The sequence below is a fragment of the Apium graveolens genome, chromosome 3 (assembly GCF_009905375.1).
Source record: "Apium graveolens cultivar Ventura chromosome 3, ASM990537v1, whole genome shotgun sequence".
NCBI lineage: Eukaryota > Viridiplantae > Streptophyta > Magnoliopsida > Apiales > Apiaceae > Apium > Apium graveolens.
The window spans coordinates 74,639,292-74,657,384 of NC_133649.1; positions in this window are offsets into that span (position 1 = coordinate 74,639,292).

Here is an 18,093-nt window from a genome sequence, read left to right on the forward strand (position 1 = left end):
TTTGGCTAGTTGTTTATATGTAGTTGATTAACAAAAACCATGATTCCTATAAACATTTGAAAAATATTACTTTATTTTGAAATCATAGTTTGAATATTGCCTACAACATAAAATAATTTAATTTTAATATTAATAACTTTAAAGATACAAATAAAAATATATGGTTCAAATCTTATCAAACCAATAACATATTCTATTTTATTATCTTCCACAATTTATTTCTTTCTAGTAGAAACTCTGTATTAAAAAATAAGTTAAAACTTGATAAATATTAAAGTAATCTATGAGATACTAGCTAGTAATAATAGAAAATAAAAGGTTAATTGGGTAAAGAAAATTTAAAGTTAAATTTATAAAAGATTTATTTAGATTTTAAATCAAGCCTATATTAATTTTGAGGTGTGCAGACTTAACTTTCACATGAGACCTTGAATCCTTACCAGCTACCAGTGCTACATCTTCAATGACAACATTTCCAGAAATTAATTTGCCATATCCCATTGTGAAACCTTTTCTATTGTCTCCAAAAGTCACTAATGGGCAAAGTGTGATAGGAGGGCCATATCACGTGTCATATGTCTTGAGAATCCACTGTCTATGATCCATATGACTTTCTTTCCTTTGCCCTGTCATATGTTTGATTGCATTTATTAACGTGACTTTCTTTCGATGTTCGATTTTTTCGTGACAAGGGAAGAATAGATAAAATAGGACTCATGTACTGTACCAATAGACATCGAACATTCAACATTCATATAATGTTCTCAGGACACCCTTATCTTCTAATAGATACAAAATATACTTTTCATCATTATTTAATAAGTCAAATATTTTCATCGTATTTTCCTGACTTATATTCAAATCAAATTGATATGGCTTATACAATACTAATTAAAATTACATTCACGTCAAACTCATCAAAAATTAAAGCATTAGTTTTGAAAATTGGAGAACTCAACTTATATATTCTCTGAGTTAAGTTTTGATGTTGCAAAACATCTACTAATTAATAATCATCGAAATACGATTTTGATGCACCTTTAACATGATGTTTTTCATCGTTCCTATCTTTATAAACATCATCAAGACTCTTCTTGGGTGATCTTTGCCATCCTCGTTCTTGTCTGTTTGTTTAAGTACATCAAATTCGTCACACTATGTAGTGCAATATTTAGAACCTACTATATCACACCTTTCTCCAACTATCTCTACACTTTTTTTCTTTCAAAGAAATTTCCGCATTTACATAATCGAGCACTTCCTTGTCACCCACTTTCAATAAATTATCCAATTTTGCTTAAGGACATTCACGAACATATTATTCACATGATCAAGTGTTAGGTAATAAATACAACACGGGGGGGTGAATGTGTTTTGGATTATTTTTATGCTTTTTGAGCTGTTATGGATGTGGTGAACAAAGTAATCTACCTTGTAGAGATAAAGTATTTTAACAGAAATAATGAAACATGCACATGAACACACTATCTTCAAAACTCACTTAATTTTATATTAAAATCAAGTATGTATTGCTACAAATTTCTGGGTTCTTTATTGATAAAGAACTCAGCTTCTTTCTCGAGAGAGTTACAAGATTTTCTAGATCTATTTGTTACAACTAAAACAAAGCATCCAGTGTTCACTTTATAGAACAGTAAACACAAGTTTTACACAGCATGTAATAGCATGTACTAAACCCTACTTTAAGTTAACTAAAACTTTCTATTTCTGGCTTAGTGTATCTTTGCAAATTGTGCATGTCTGTGACTTTACTTTGTCAGTTAATCTTGGCCTTTGATCTTGTACTCTTCAAGCTGCTTTTTGTAGACTTTTCAAATCAGTGATTGATTTGTTTGTTGATTAATAATCTTGGATCTTTAACTGGTTTGCATTTTTTACTTGAGTTTTATATCGAGATCTCCAGTTTGTTATATAGAGAACTCGACATCTCGATGAGTATAATGGCTTATCGAGATCTCTTTTTATTTTATAGTTATTTTGACTTATCGAAGTCTGAGTTTTCTATAAGATAATTTAGCTTATCGAGATCTCTAAATTTCTGCATGTAGAAAAGACTTGTCGATATCTCTGAATTTTCTATAGGCATATTGACTTATCAATATCTCTGAGATCTCTAATGAGAGTTTGCCTTGTCGATATCTCCAATCTTCACATCTAAAATTTGACTTTGAGATCTCTGAGACTTCTCTATAAGCTATTTTGGACTTGTCGATAAGTCATTCTAGAGTTCTCGAATGACTTCTCTATATGACTTGATCCATGACTTGTAGATTTCTTGACTTAGAATATTTTTCTTAACACAGATTTATTCAACTCCAAGTTTCTTCACACTTTCTCTGAGGCATGATCTTCATGATTTTCTTCCAGAGTTTATTCTTAGGCTTAATACTATTTACAGAAAATTACTCCAGTCTAATATATTGACATTTTTACAGACTCAAGTAATATAATACAAAATGCAAACTTAGATTATCATACAACTTACTTAGGGTTATCAATTTGACTTAGTCTTGTTATAGTACAGGCATTTCTTGCACAACAAACTCCCCCAATTTGTGAGAAGATTGCTTATTACAAATCCATGTCTGGTAACAAGACTAACCCCAAGCTATAATGAATAATAAAACTTTACATAAAAATTGACAGAAGTATAACTTTTATACATTGAATGATTTCTTGAGTTTGATAGATATATTCATTAGTCAAATTTCTCATCTCCTGTTTCTTCTCTAATGAGGTTCTTTAACTTTACAAGTACTTCCAGTTCCTTTATGATTGTTGTCCCTCTTAGAGCTTCTACAAGTTTCAGTTTATCAGCTAATGGATAACTGTCCAAGTAACCAGTCCTAATTCTTGAGAATCTGCCAATCTTGATGTTTAGAAATTATCCATCCTTGGTTATTCTGCTCATCCCCTTTGCCTTGAGATATTCAGATCTTTGTATATACATTTCTATCTCCTCAATATACTTTCTTTTCCACTCCTCACTTTCAGCCTTATATCTTGCTCTTCTTTCCTCCCTTTCTACCAACCATTAAGCTAAAATAGATCTCCATGTCTTTATTGCAGTATCTTTGTCCTTCAGTAAGCTTATCACCCTTTTGATCTCTGTGGGTGAAAATGTGTCCATTAATTTTTTGCCAAGAAATGTGAAGGTTCCATCCTGATAGTAGATTATTTCTTCCCTTAGTGTTACAACCCAAACTCTGACCATTTCTTCAGCTAATTCTTGAAAGTAGTCTTCATTTGAGATGCACTAGTTCAGAGATAGGAAATTATTTTGATTGAAACAGTTCCAGATGGCCCCCTCAGTTACTTGCAGTTCTTTGATTTTCTCTCAACAGATTTGTAATGAATTTTGGTTGGTGGCTTAACAGAAGGTAGGTTTGAAGATTTTCTTTAGAGATGTTTGGCATGAGGTGATTAGTATTTTCAGTAAGGTGTTAGCGGTTTGTTTGTACAAGAATTCAGGCTTTGTAGTTTGAGGTGGTTTAATATTTGAGTTTGTTGGCTTAGAGGGTTGAGCTTGGTTGATTTGGATTGGTAGGGATTGCTTTTGTGGTTCTGAGGTGTCTTCCTTCTTCTTCCTTCTTCTCTCCTCCCCTCTCTTCTTTTTTTCTCCCTTTTTCTCATCTTTCTTCTTTTCTTTGCAACCAGTTGCTCTAGAAGTTTGACTTGAATTTGAGCCAGAAGGTGGTTGATCATCTTGCTTCTGCTCATCATTATCCTTGTCATCCTTTAAGTTGTATTGTAGGTTTGGCAACATGGTATCAGCATTCCAAGGTATCTCTCAAGAATTCTGATCATCTCTTCATCTTCATTTTTCTTGTACTTTTTGCATTTTAGATGAGATTGAAGAGTCATTATCAGCCTCATGTTTTCTCTAACATAATTCTTAAGAACAGTGAAGAGTTTACATTTCTTAGACTAAGGACAGAGATAGGCTTCAGGAAAAGTATCTATCTGAGCCTTCTTGAGTTCATGAAGCAATTGGGTGTCCTCTGGAATAACTATATGTACCTTGTCAATCACTACAACCAACTCAGATTCTCTCAATTTTTGAATATTGGAGAGAGACACCTATAGACATCTATCTAGTCCATACACTACTAGAAAAATGCCCTTAGACATCGGTTATAAACCGATGTCTTTTTTCTTTTAAAACCGATGTCTTTTTTCTTTTAAAACCGATGTCTTCGCATGTGTAGAGAAAGGGGGGGTCTTTAACATCGGTTTTAGCCGATGTTAAAGATGTACACAGACATCGATTTTTTGAGCAAACTGATGTATAATTAGCCCTTTTTTGAATAAAATATTTAAACTAGATTGTCAAAAATGGTATTTAGGAGGTTAAATACCATTTTAAACATATAACAGGGAAGCACTTTTAACTAATAGACATCAGATTCCTAAATAAATCGATGTTTTAGTCCTTATTTTACATCGGTTTATTTCCTAAACTGATGTTAGACATGTATTATAACATCAGTTTTAGTTTAAGAAGCGATGTGAAACTTCTACTTTAACATCGGTCTTATTTTGTTTTACTTTTATGTACTTGCACAAACCGATGTGTTTTAACATTGTAGACATCGTTTTCTTTCTAATAATTTGATTTCATTTGTTGGTTTAGATATCATTTTTAGTTTGAGTAGGTCATGTGTTTTTAGTTGATTCACATCAGTTTTATAACAAGGACCGATGTTTGAGTTTTAATTTTTAAAAAATAATCATGTGCATTTGTGCATTTTTAGTTTGAGTAGGTAATTTAGACGGTTCTGTGTAGTAAGAATGTAAGTGTATGAATGCTGGGATTGGTGTATAGGTTTATAAATGCTGGGGGTTGTACATTTGGTAATGTAGATTCTATAGTTTTTGAATGATTGATGCAGATGATGGGGTTGGTGTTGGCGATTTTTGGATGATTGATGCAGATGATGGGGTTGGTGTTGGTGGTTTTCGGATGATTGAATGGTTAAATGTATGAATGATTGACTGGTTGGATTTGTATGGATGCTTGTTATTCCAATGTTTTAGTTCTGGTTATGTAGTAAAGGACATCGGTTTTATTTATAACAAATGTCTATTAGTAACGAGTACATCGCTTTATTAAAAAATTAGTGATGTAAAATTTTACACAATTTGGTCTATAAATTTCTTACACATCACTTTCAATTAAGAAAAGCTAATGTCAAAAAAGATAATGTATACTGATGCTCCAGTATCTTTATCTAACTTGGTGGTAGTGGTCATGGGAGTTGATGCAGTAGAACTGTCTTGCATTCCAAATTTCTTGAGTAGATTTCTGGTGTACTTGGATTGACTGATGAAAGTACCTTCTTCAGTTTGTTTGACTTGAAGTCCCATAAAATAACTCAACTCTCCCATCATACTCATTTGATATTTTGACTGCATTAACTTGGAAAATCTTTCAAAAAGTTTTGTATTTGTAGAGTCAAAGATGATATCATCAACATATATCTGTACCAAAAGCAAGTCCTTTCCATAGTTGAGGTAGAATAAAGTTTTGTCAATTGTACCTCTGTGAAATCCACTTTCCAGAAGGAATTGAGCCAGAGTCTCATACCATGCTCTAGGAGCTTGCTTAAGGCCATAAAGTGCTTTGTCAAGCCTGTAGACATGATTTAGAAATTTTGGATCTACAAAGCCTGGAGGTTGTTCAACATATACCTCTTCTTTCAATTTTCCATTGAAAAAAGCACTTTTCACATCCATTTGAAAGACTTTAAACTTCTTGTGAGCAGCATAAGCCAAAAAGATTCTTATGGCTTCCAATCTAGCAACTGGAGCAAATATTTCATCATAGTCAATACCCTCCTGTTGAGAGTAACCTTTAACAACCATCCTTGCTTTGTTTCTTATAATTATGCCATCACTGTCAGTTTTATTTCTGAACACCCATTTTGTACCAACAATTGATCTGTCCTTTGGTCTTGGTACTAGGGTCCAGACTTTATTTCTTTCAAATTCATTTAACTCTTCATACATTGCTTGCACCCAATCAGCATCTTGAAGAGCTTCTTCCACTTTCTTTGGTTCAGTCTGAGATAGAAAAGAATGATAGAGACATTCATTTTTTGTTATTGTTCTAGTTCTGACACCTGCCTCAGGATCTCCAATTATTAAGTCAGGTTTATGTGATTTAGTCAACTTCCTTGCAGATGGAAGTTGATCTCTAGAACTGAATCCTCCCCCATGATCCATGCTATCTCCATTAGAATTTTCCGATGCTACCCCTGAAGTTATGCTCTCTGAGATTCCAAAATTTGAGTTGGATCCTTCAGGTTTTGAAGAATTAGAGTTTCCAGAATTATCAGAAATTGGCTCATCAGAACTTGATGAATTAGAACTTGAAGAGCCAGTGACTGGTTCTGATGCTTCTTGAGAGTCTTGAGATGTGGTATGATCATCAGCTTGCTCCCCCTGAACAGGTGCATTTTCCTTTGGAGCAGTTACCACAGTTTCAATGACATCAGAATTTAACCCGTCAGAACTTACAGGATCAGGATTTAGGTCATCAGAATTTACAGAATCAGAATTTACATCTTCATTTTCAAATCTCAGCTGATCATGATCATTGAAATCTTCAAGTCCAGTAATCATTTTATCATCAAAAGATATATTGATAGATTCCATGACAACCCTTGTTCTTAAATTGTAGACTCTGAAGGCTTTTGTGGAAAGTGGATATCCAACAAAAATTCCTTCATCAGCTTTTAGATCAAATTTTGACAGCTGTTCAGGATGAGTCTTAAGAACAAAACACTTGCATCCAAATACATGAAAGTATTTCAGATTTGGATTCTTTTTCTTCACCATCTCATATGGTGTTTTTCCATGCTTGTTTATGAGTGTAGCACTTTATGTAAAACAAGCAGTCTGCACAGCTTCAGCCCAAAAATAGGTTGGTAGCTTTGCTTCATCAAGCATAGTTCGTGCAGCTTCAATAAGAGTCATGTTCTTTCTTTCTACAACTCCATTCTGCTGTGGAGTTCTAGGTGCAGAAAATTCTTGCTTTATTCCTTGCTCTTTGCAGAACTCTTCCATGATTGAATTCTTGAACTCAGTGCCATTATCACTTCTTATTATTTTAACAGAATCTTTGACTAACTTATCCAGCTGTCTGACATGATCAGTTAGAGTAGATGCAGTTTCATTCTTCTTGTGCAAGAAATACACCCAAGTGTATCTTGTGAACTCATCCACTATAATCATAGCATATTTCTTCTTTACAATAGACATGACATTGACTGGACCAAATAGATCAAAATGCAGTAAATGATAAGGCTCAAGTTTTGAGGATTCAGTTTTTCTCTTGAATGAAGATTTTCTTTGTTTTGCCTTTTAACATGAGGCACAAAGACCATCAGGAGTAAATATTGATTTTGGCAGTCCTCTCACAAGATCTTTCTTTACTAGCTCATTTATGTTGTTGAAATTTAAATGAGAGAGTCTCTTGTGCCAATTCCAGCTTTCTTTAATTGATGCTCTGCTTAACACACAGATTGCAGAACCATCAAAATTTGTTAAAAGTCTGGCTTCATATATGTTACCATGTCTGTAACCTTTCAGAACCACTTTTCCTGTAGAATTACTTACAACTACACAGTGTTCCTCAAAGAAATCCACATGATAACCTCTGTCACAGATTTGACTCACACTTAGCAGATTGTGTTTAAGTCCTGAGACAAGAGCTACTGTTTCAATTATGACATTCCCAAGATTGATATTTCCATATCCTAGAGTCTTTCCCATGTTGCCATCTCAATAAGAAACTCCTGGGTCATCTTTCTCCACAAAGTCTGATAGCAGGGCTTTATTTCCCGTCATATATCCTGAACATCCACTGTCCAGAACCAGGATGTTTTTCCTGTTGCCCTGCAATCACAAAGACCGCTATTGATTAGTTTCAAGGACCCAGACTTTCTTGGATCCTTTGGCCTTGTTAAGTTTGTTAGCATTTGCAGCGGATTTAGTTTCAGAGTTTATGCTAACATGCTTTTTATCAGACTTTATATCAGACTTTGGATCAGAATTTACACTAGAAGGAATTACACTAACTTTCTTTAAAGAAGGTTTTATTTCATAATAATCATAGTACAAACTATGATATTCCTTACAAGTATAAATAGAATGCCATAAACTACCACAATAAAAATAAGGATTTTGTGGTTTAAACCTAACAGACTGACTCTTAACTCCTGATCTAGGAGGTAAATAGTTTATATCTTTATTTTTCCTGCAAAAAGAAGCAAGATGGTTAGAGTTTCCACAATTATAGCATTTCTTTCTAGGAGCATTAGGAACATGCATATAATTATTACTTTTATTCACACCTTCCTTTCCATTCCTATTTTTCCTAGCTTCCTTTACCTTGTTCACATTTTTAATCTCTTTCAGCTTATACTTAAGCTGCTTCTTTGTCATTAAGCCAATGTTTACGAAAGCTGGTTTATCCTGTTTTAATTTGTCAGAAGTTGTCTTTTCTTTGACTTCTATTTTATAGTCTTTCATCTCTTCAGAATCAGACACAACAGTTTTTGCAACAAATTTAACACGATTTATCTTTGGCTTTTCAGTCTGTTTGATAACAATAGGCTTAATTGGCAAAGTCCCTTTCTCACTTTTACCATCTTTATAACCTAACCCCTTTTTCCAGTTTCCATTACTTAGAATATTCTGAGTTGTTTTGCCTAGTTAGTCCAAGTCCTGATGATTTTTCTTTCTTTTTCTAATTCATTTTTTGGATAATCATTATGTTTAAGCAATTCATTCTTAACATACACAGCATTATCTCTCTCTGTCTGAATAATGTTCATCTTGACTAACTCTTCTTCAAGATAGCTATTTTTGTTTTTGTACTTTAGATTTTCAGATTTTAATCTTTCATTCTCTAAAGTCTGATCTCTATAGCTAATGTAAATGTTTTTCAGAAATAATCTCAACTCAGTAATATCTTCTGTATCAAAAGCAAGAGTTGATAGAGGTACCTTTAGTTCAGCAGCATCAGAACTTCTATCAGCATTTGCCATTAAGGCATGGTTCACCTCTTCTTCAGATTCTGAAGTGTCTTCCTAGTTTTTCTTCTTTGTGATAAGTGTCTGGCCTTTATCACCTTTTCCTTTCTCGCAATCAGGAGAGATGTGACCTCTTTCACCACAATTGTAGCATTTGACATTTGAGTTGTCTCCTCTGTCAGACAATCCTCCTTTGCCTTCAGTCTTTATGAACCCTTTCTTGTCAGAACTTCCACCTTAATTGTAGCATTTGACATTTGAGTTGTCTCCTCTGTCAGACAATCCTCCTTTGCAATCAGTCATATATTTTTTGTACCACTTTAATTATGCATTACTAATCCACTTTAATTATGCATTACAATTTTTTGGTTTTCGGATGATTGAATGGTTAAATGTATGAATGATTGACTGGTTGGATTTGTATGGATGCTTGTTATTCCAATGTTTTAGTTCTGGTTATGTAGTAAAGGACATCGGTTTTATTTATAACAAATGTCTATTAGTAACGAGTACATCGCTTTATTAAAAAATTAGTGATGTAAAACTTTACACAATTTGGTCTATAAATTTCTTACACATCACTTTCAATTAAGAAAAGCTAGTGAAGAGATGTCTTCAGTGGTGAGTTCTCTCTTTTCTTTGGGAATCATCTTATGTGGCTCATTCCCAACTGCAACCGAAAGCTTTGTGGGCTTGTGTGGACCATCATAAATTCTGTCTAAATATTTTAGATCTGTTGCTTCCAGAAACATGGCCATCTTCACACTCAATACAGGGTACTCAGATACCCTGAGCATAGGAACCCTGATGGTTTCATATCTACTGGTGTTTTGAATGAGTTGAACCTTTGCAGGTTCTGGAGGGTCTTGTGTTTTTGATTGATCAGACATGATTGATTATTTTTTTGGATCTTAACTGTTTGTAAGCTTAACGAATTGGCTCTGATACCACTTGTTAGGCCTCAATGATACTATAGAAGGGGGTTGAATATAGTATCTACAATCAATTCGATTATTAACACAAGTATGTAATAGAAAACAAGTTTATTCAATATATCAAACTCTGTTACAGTAGGTTTAATCTACTCTCTCAGTGATGTATGATATCACTAAGAGCTGCTAGGGTTACAATGAATAATAATCTCGTGAATGATAACACATATAGTGTAAACCCTAATCTGTGTTTATATACTACACAGTTACAAGATATCTCCTAATTGATATGATATGTTCTGTTTCCTAAAATACATCAATCAGAGATTATCTACTGTAGTCATTTAGCTGTATAACTCTTCAATCATATCTTCTTCTGTTTAATCCAGATCCTCTCCTGTAAATCAACCGCTTTTCATCCCTGAAGTGTATCCACACTTAAGTTCTGATGTAAGTCCTGATGGAAGTTCTGATAACTTCTTATTTTCAGTAAGTTCTGATTTCCAGTTAAGTTCTGATATTAAGTTCTGAAACTAAACAAATCGGATTAGACATGACATCACAAATATATCTAACATCAAACTCTACAACTAAAATTTCCACTTTAACCGAAGGTTCCAAGTAACAAAACTATTGTCAAGGTTTATGCATAACAATATATGTCTTTTAAAAAAAGTGATAATAATTCAACACGTAATAGCACCTCATACTCAAACTAATACAAAACAATTTCATCTCTTAGTTTCTGAACGTGAACAAATTATTAGGAGAAGTAATACTGAAAATTAATATAGTAAGAAAATTGAATCTGGGAGCAACTATCTCAATTTATTGAATTTCCTATCAATGTTTGCAAGCTAAAAAAGACGTATAAAAATGTACCTTTATAATAAGAGATTCCTTCGTGATCAAGTAACCTACATAGGATAAACAAGAATTAAAATATTTATCAATTTGTGGAACATAATATGAAAATGAATAAAATTTCATAAACATGCTTGTTTCCTTTATATTGAGAACTAGAGAATGCTAAAAATATTTCGGGAAATACTTGAGCATCAAACAAATTGGATTGCTACATAATAAGTAGGATTAAATAAAACTATTGTATGTGAGCTGGGTTTAGTTGCACCACATGTAACTATCAACTTATAGCTAATTTAAAACATAATGGACCATTTTGAGCCACATATGTTACCTCGACTAGATCACGGAGGTATCTGTATGGTGCCTGAATTTAAGCATCAAAGTTGTTATCAAAGTAAAATATTGATTTTGAAGACCATGTGAATTAAATATAGGCTATGGAAGTAAACGCCTAACACTACAAGGAAAAAGGCTAAATTCGTCCAATAACAATCGGTCGAATATAGCCAAATTCAACCGGGCGCAGTCGAACTTACCTAATTTTGACCGATTTTGAATCGGTTGTAATAAAGGGAGTCGAATTTAGAAAGTTCGGTCGTATTTATCAAAATTTGACCTTCTAATTACAACCGAAAAATTACAACCGTTTAAATTCGACTGGAAGAATTCAACCAAGAGCGGTGAAATTTGATATTTAATAAAAAAATTGAATATCCCGCCCAAATAAATAAATTTTATGAAAAAATTTAAAAGTCCCACCCAATAATTAAATTCAACCATATATGGCTGAAAATATAATTCTAAATTCGATGTCCTTTGGTCAAAATTAAAGAGCACCAGTTTTCAAAAAAAAAATCTCTGGAATTTGGTAAGTTTCCAAAATCTAGTGAATTTTCCCACATTCCGGCAGCCCCAATTCAACCCAAAACCACAGTCTGGTTTTTTAACTAATGACACTCAAAATTGATATGGAAATCTCACATTCATATCTAAACTTAAAAACAAACAAAATAATCAATAGTTAACTGATTTCAGGCAAAACCAAGAGAACGCCGATAAAACAAAAAAAAACAAATTTCACGAGAACTCCACCAAACTCAAAAACCTTAATATAAACTATTACCAATTCGCATACGAAACATTTAATCGGAGCAATACAGTCAAAACTCATAAACAAGCCAGAAAAGGGAATAACTGAAAGTCAGTGGAGATATTTCGGCCAGCACGGAAACTCAACAATAAAATATAAAAATTACTTACATACTCATTGTTCAATGAGCTATCAATTCATAACTGCAAAATACATGACTAAACACCCTAAAATTAAGTAATAAACAATATTAATTCAAATTTAAATCAAGCAAATGGAAATAACAACAACATCGATGTAGAAATAACAAAGAACTTCGATTTATAAAATAGAATATTGATCGGACACTGGTAACAATTCGATTCAGGGCCTCAATCTTGAAGAACACCAGGAGCATGTCTTCGATTTGGAGCATATTCTCTGTTTTTTCTGAAAAAAGCAGAGGATGGGTGGTTTTGTAATTGTTGGTCGCGTGTTGGTCGCGTGTTGGTGAGTGATAAATGGTAGCTAGGCGGTAGCAAATTAGATACACTCAGCCTCCTCTCTCTCTTTGTTGTCCCGTCCCTCTCTCATTGATGCCCTTGTGCTTCACTTTTTTCTAATTTCATGTATCACAAAATTATTTTGGCCCACTAACTATTAATAAACTAAAACTTGTTGCCTCGTACAACATAATTATTTTTTCAAGAACTAAAATTTAACATTTGGATAAATTTTATTCTTTCCCATTAACATATTTTTCTTTATATATTTACTAAACTTTAAATAATTTAAAAAAAGTTCAAAATATAAAATGAATAAATAAACTAAGTGAATATAATAATATATAAACAGGTGATACAGTTTTGATAAGATATAAAGATCAAAATAAATATAAATTCAAAAAATTAAAATATAACTCAAAATATTATTTAAATTGAAAAAAATAATGATATTCTTATTAGTGATATAACCAAAATTTCCGATCAAAGTAATTTTATTTGGTTTGCCATTTTAACAGTCAAACATCAGTTTGCCTGGTACTTTTACCTAGTGATGAGTTTTGAATTGGTATTTCGGTTTTTTAAAAATATTTTTCATCGATCCAACCAATGGATGTCAATATATATATATATATTGGAGATATAACCAAAGTTTTAGATCAAAATAATTTTATTTGGTTAGCCATTTTAAAAGTAAAACATCAGTTTGACTTGTACACCTAGTCCTAAATTGATGTTTTGATTTTTTTTAAAAAATATTTTTCATCAATAAAAATGTAAAGATGTCAATAAAGACATATATTAGTGATATAACCAAAGTTTCGGACCAAAATAATTTTATTTGGTTTGCCATTTTAAAATTCAAGCATGAGTATGACTAGTAAACCTAACTAGAGTTTAGTGCTGAATTGGTGTTTCAATTTTTTCAAAATTATTTTTCATCGAACTAACCGTATGGATGTCAATAGATATATATTAAAGATATAGCCAAAGTTTTAGATCAAAATAAATTTATTTGGATTGCCATTTTACCGGTTAATTATCATTTTAATTAATACAACTAACTAGTGTTTAGACCTGAATTGGTGTTTCAATTTTTTTAAAAATATTTTTCACCGTTCCACTTGTATGGATGTCAATAAATATATATATTAGTGATATTACCAAAGTTTCGGACCAAAATAATTTTTTTAGTTTGCCATTTCAAAAGTCAAGCATGAGTTTGTCTAGTAAACTACCGAGTGTTTGGTCATCAATTAGTGTTTCAATTATTTTTAAAATATTTTTCATAGATCCAACTATATGGATATCAATAGATATATATATTAAAGATATATCCAAAATTTTAGATCAAAATAAATTTATTTGGATTGCCTTTTTACCGATCAAACATCAGTTTGACTAGTAGAGCTAACTAGTGTTTAGTCCTGAATTGGTGTTTCGATTTTTTTAAAAATATTTTTCATTGATCTAACCGTATGAATATAAATAAAAATATATTTGTGATATTACCAAAGTTTCAGACCAAAATAATAATTTTTTTATTTGGATACCGTTTATTATCTCCCATATTCATAATTTTAAAATATTCACAAACATTTAAATATTTTTTATTAAAAATAAAATTTTGAAAAATCCTAAATACAAATGAATTCCATTGAAATATATCTTCCAGAACAGCGGGAAATTTCCCTCACTTTTTTCGAAAATTTTGAAAGTGTTTATAAGTCACCCGTCATTTTGAAATATAAAATTTGACCGAAATCGGTTGAATTTAGCAGTTCCAAATAAATTACTTTGCGGGAAAATCCCTCCACTTTTTTATTATAGCTAAATTCGGCCCGATTTTTTTTGTCAAATTTAGGGGCTAAATTTGACCGGTTTAGTTTCGCCCGTTTTAATTTTAACCGTTTTCGGTTAAAATTGGTTGCAAATACGACCATTTAAATATGATCGTTTGAATTCGACCGAGGCCGGTCGAATTTAGCCATGTCCAAGGGATTTGACCGCCTTTGGTCGAATTTAACCCAGTCGAATTTTAATTGGTTGTATTTAATATTATTTTCTTGAAATGGAAGGCGCCTCACCGATACACAATTAAAGCCTTCTAACACCATATCCCCTACATCCAGCTGTTTAGTAATCCTATCTATATTTTTTCCCCTTCATAAATAATAATAAATAGATGGCTTTATAAAATAAATATGTATGTATGTAGGATGTCCGAGTTGATAAAAAAAGATGTCCCATTTAATCAAAAATAGGAGATATATGTAGAATATAAAACATTAAAAAATATTCTATTCTATAAAACATGTACATTTCTCTAGCATGTAGGGTTTCTTTAGCTTGCAAATACACTTTCTACTTATTAAATTTAAACAATCTTAAATGATTTTAATGAATTAATAATATTCTTATAAGATAATTAGCAAAATAATATATTTTGTAATATTTAGGTTGCAGAACAAGGTCTCCCATTTCCTCATTTTACTAATTTAATATTACTAACTATATCTTTTTTTAATATTTTTGTATTTATTCTAATGTTATTAATCTTCCAATATTTTAAAAACTAATAATATAGATTTTAAAGCAAATGGATTCATACTTCATATTTTAGGTTCTTTTACCCAAATATATAAATTTTATCATTTTTAAAAAAAATTGAAGCAGAAATATTTGTAACATATTATTTTTAAAAGTACAAATATTAGATATTAATATGTTAAAAATAATTTTGTCCTTTGTAAATTATAATTTTTTCACAGTAGATGAACATGTTGGATATTAAACATTTAAAAACTTATCAAAAAAGTAGTAAAATGGATGAGTAAATTATTTAGTAGTAAAATACAAATAAATTATATATGTATATATATATATATATTTGATAATTGGAAAGGAATATATGTAATAATCACATTATTAATATTATATCTTAAACATATTGCATAATTTCTAGTGACTATTTTTGGTGTTTCCATTTAGGTTTATATGTTTTAATCACATGATAATTTATTTCCACAATGTCACATAATTTTAAATTATTAGTTTCATGGTGGGATTAATTTTGTGTGTGTGTATATATATACACACACATATATATATATAATTTATTTTCATAAATTATATTTTTTTAATTAACGAATTAATAAATGGAATTTATCAAAAATTCATTTTTATGTAAAATAATTTGCGAATTTTAACAACTTAGATTTTTTTTGCTAAAATACTATTTCGTTTTGATAATATTTGCAAAAGTACAATATGTTGCATAATAGGTTGCATTTTAGTTTAAATTGTGCAACCCTTTACATTAGATTGGGTTGCATTGCATTTTAGGTTGCAATTTATGTTGTTAGAAATTTGCAGAATGTATTTTTTTTCAAATATTTTTTAAAATTCAACTTACAAACTTGGTTGCAAAATCATTCCAAAGTTGCTTAGTTTTGAAAATATTTTCAAAATTTGATAGTATTATTTTGGAAAAATTTGGTAAAAATTGGATATTTATGAAAAAACCCATTAATAAATTATATGTATTTTATAATTATATTTTATTTATATTGGTATACACCTGGTACAACCTCTCTTTAATAAAATTAAAATTTCAAGTATTATTCTAATTGTCAAATGAATAATCTTTAATTATTGTTTTTATAGTAAGTTATTAAATATTGACGATAACCAATTTAAAATGAAATAACTTATTACATATACATGAGATGCAACTACACACTAGGGTTTTTATAAGTATATACATATATATACATATGTAAAGTATACAAATGTTATTCTTGCATTTCCTTTCCTAGATGTGCATGATGGTGATCGTCAAGAACCAACATTCTTATGAATAAAATACAATATGTCATATTTGCACTAGCAAACAATTACAATATTTTAATTTTTAAGAAACCTAGTAAGACTTTAGCTTACACTTGAACACAAGAAATGCTTACGAGCAGATTGGGGAATGGATAATTTCGTCGCAAGTTAGTAAGCAGGGGCCCCCGTTCTCAATAGAATAATAAATCAACTTACGAAGGAATATATTATCGTGTGTTATGAACTTACAACGGAACATATCGTTGTATGTTAGTTACTTACGACACAGAACGTCGGATCACTACAAGAAAAACGTCTAAATACGACCCGTTAAAAACCCGGTTTTTTATTTAAAATTAAATAAATGCAAAATATATTCTAATTTAATTAAATTTTCAATTCAAAATTATTTTAATTCGAAAACTTGTTTATGCAATTTCGATTTTATTTATAATTTTATTTTCTGAAGAACCGGTCACCGTAATAAGGGTCAATTTACGGCTAAAACTCTGGCCATTTCAGGCAAGCTTACAGGGTCATAAAGTTGTTCTAAACATTCTATAATGCATCTCGTATTATCTCTATCCAATTGTCCATTATTAATACCACAACAATCGAGTCTAAACATCACTAAATTAACAATTCAGTCAAAATTCGAATAAAATCCGGCGAGAAATATTTTTCCGGCAATAATATAATTTCCCAGAATAATTTACAAAAAAAATATGGTGTACAACATCATCAGATCTGTACATACATACAAACTAATTCAGAAATTACCTACTCTAATGATTATTCCGACGAGTCCCAAAATTTTCCATTGAATAAGATATTACAATAAAATTCGTAGAAATCATGTATACTAACCTATATACATCAAAACTAAAATAATCCATCAGATCCCTTAATTAAAAAATTGAAAAATCAAATTTAATTACATACATGTTTTATCACAAGAGTCCAATAATATCACTCCTAAAATTAGGAGAGTTAAATCCTTTCTATATCATGCATGTTTCTCATACGATTTATAATATACCCAAAATATACTTTTATCATTACCCGATTAAACGTAAATTTTAATGTAATCAAAGTACATTAATTCTCATAAAAAAATATATTGATTTCAAGTCTAAGGACCATTACATCATTATCACAGTGAGAATCACATGTGACACAATAGACATGTAGAATCTCACTTTGGGTCTGTCCAGCACCATGTACATTTATATTTGCCTGTGTTTTTGACTTTAGTATCATATATAATACCTATGATCAATGAGATGTGATCATCACTCAACAATCACACCAGTCTTAATGCATTTTTATTGTCTGTTAATAATAATACTCGACTAGGGACCTTTAGATATATTGATACTATTCTCAAAATTTTATTTCTAAGTCACGTACTTAGAGATATAGGATTTATATCATATTCTAAGGATATTTATTAATCTAACATTTATATCACAGTAAATTAAGACATAATAAATTATAAAGGGAATAATCGATAAAACATAAACATTAATAATCCAAATGTCTTAAACTAAAATATTATAATGTTTTCTCTAGGGTTCAAACACTATCAATCTCCCACTTGCACTGGAGCCAATCACCCATGTATCCAATACTCATGAAACTTGTATGACCATCGTGCTTTTTCTGTGACAAAGCCTTAGTCAGTGGGTCTGCAATATTACCATTACTATGCACTTTACATATATATCTCCTTAATCATTAATCTCATTAATAAGGTGATATCGCCTAAGCACATGCCCAAATAGTCTCCTTGGCTATTTCGAAAGCACCAATATAGTTGGCTTACATTATAG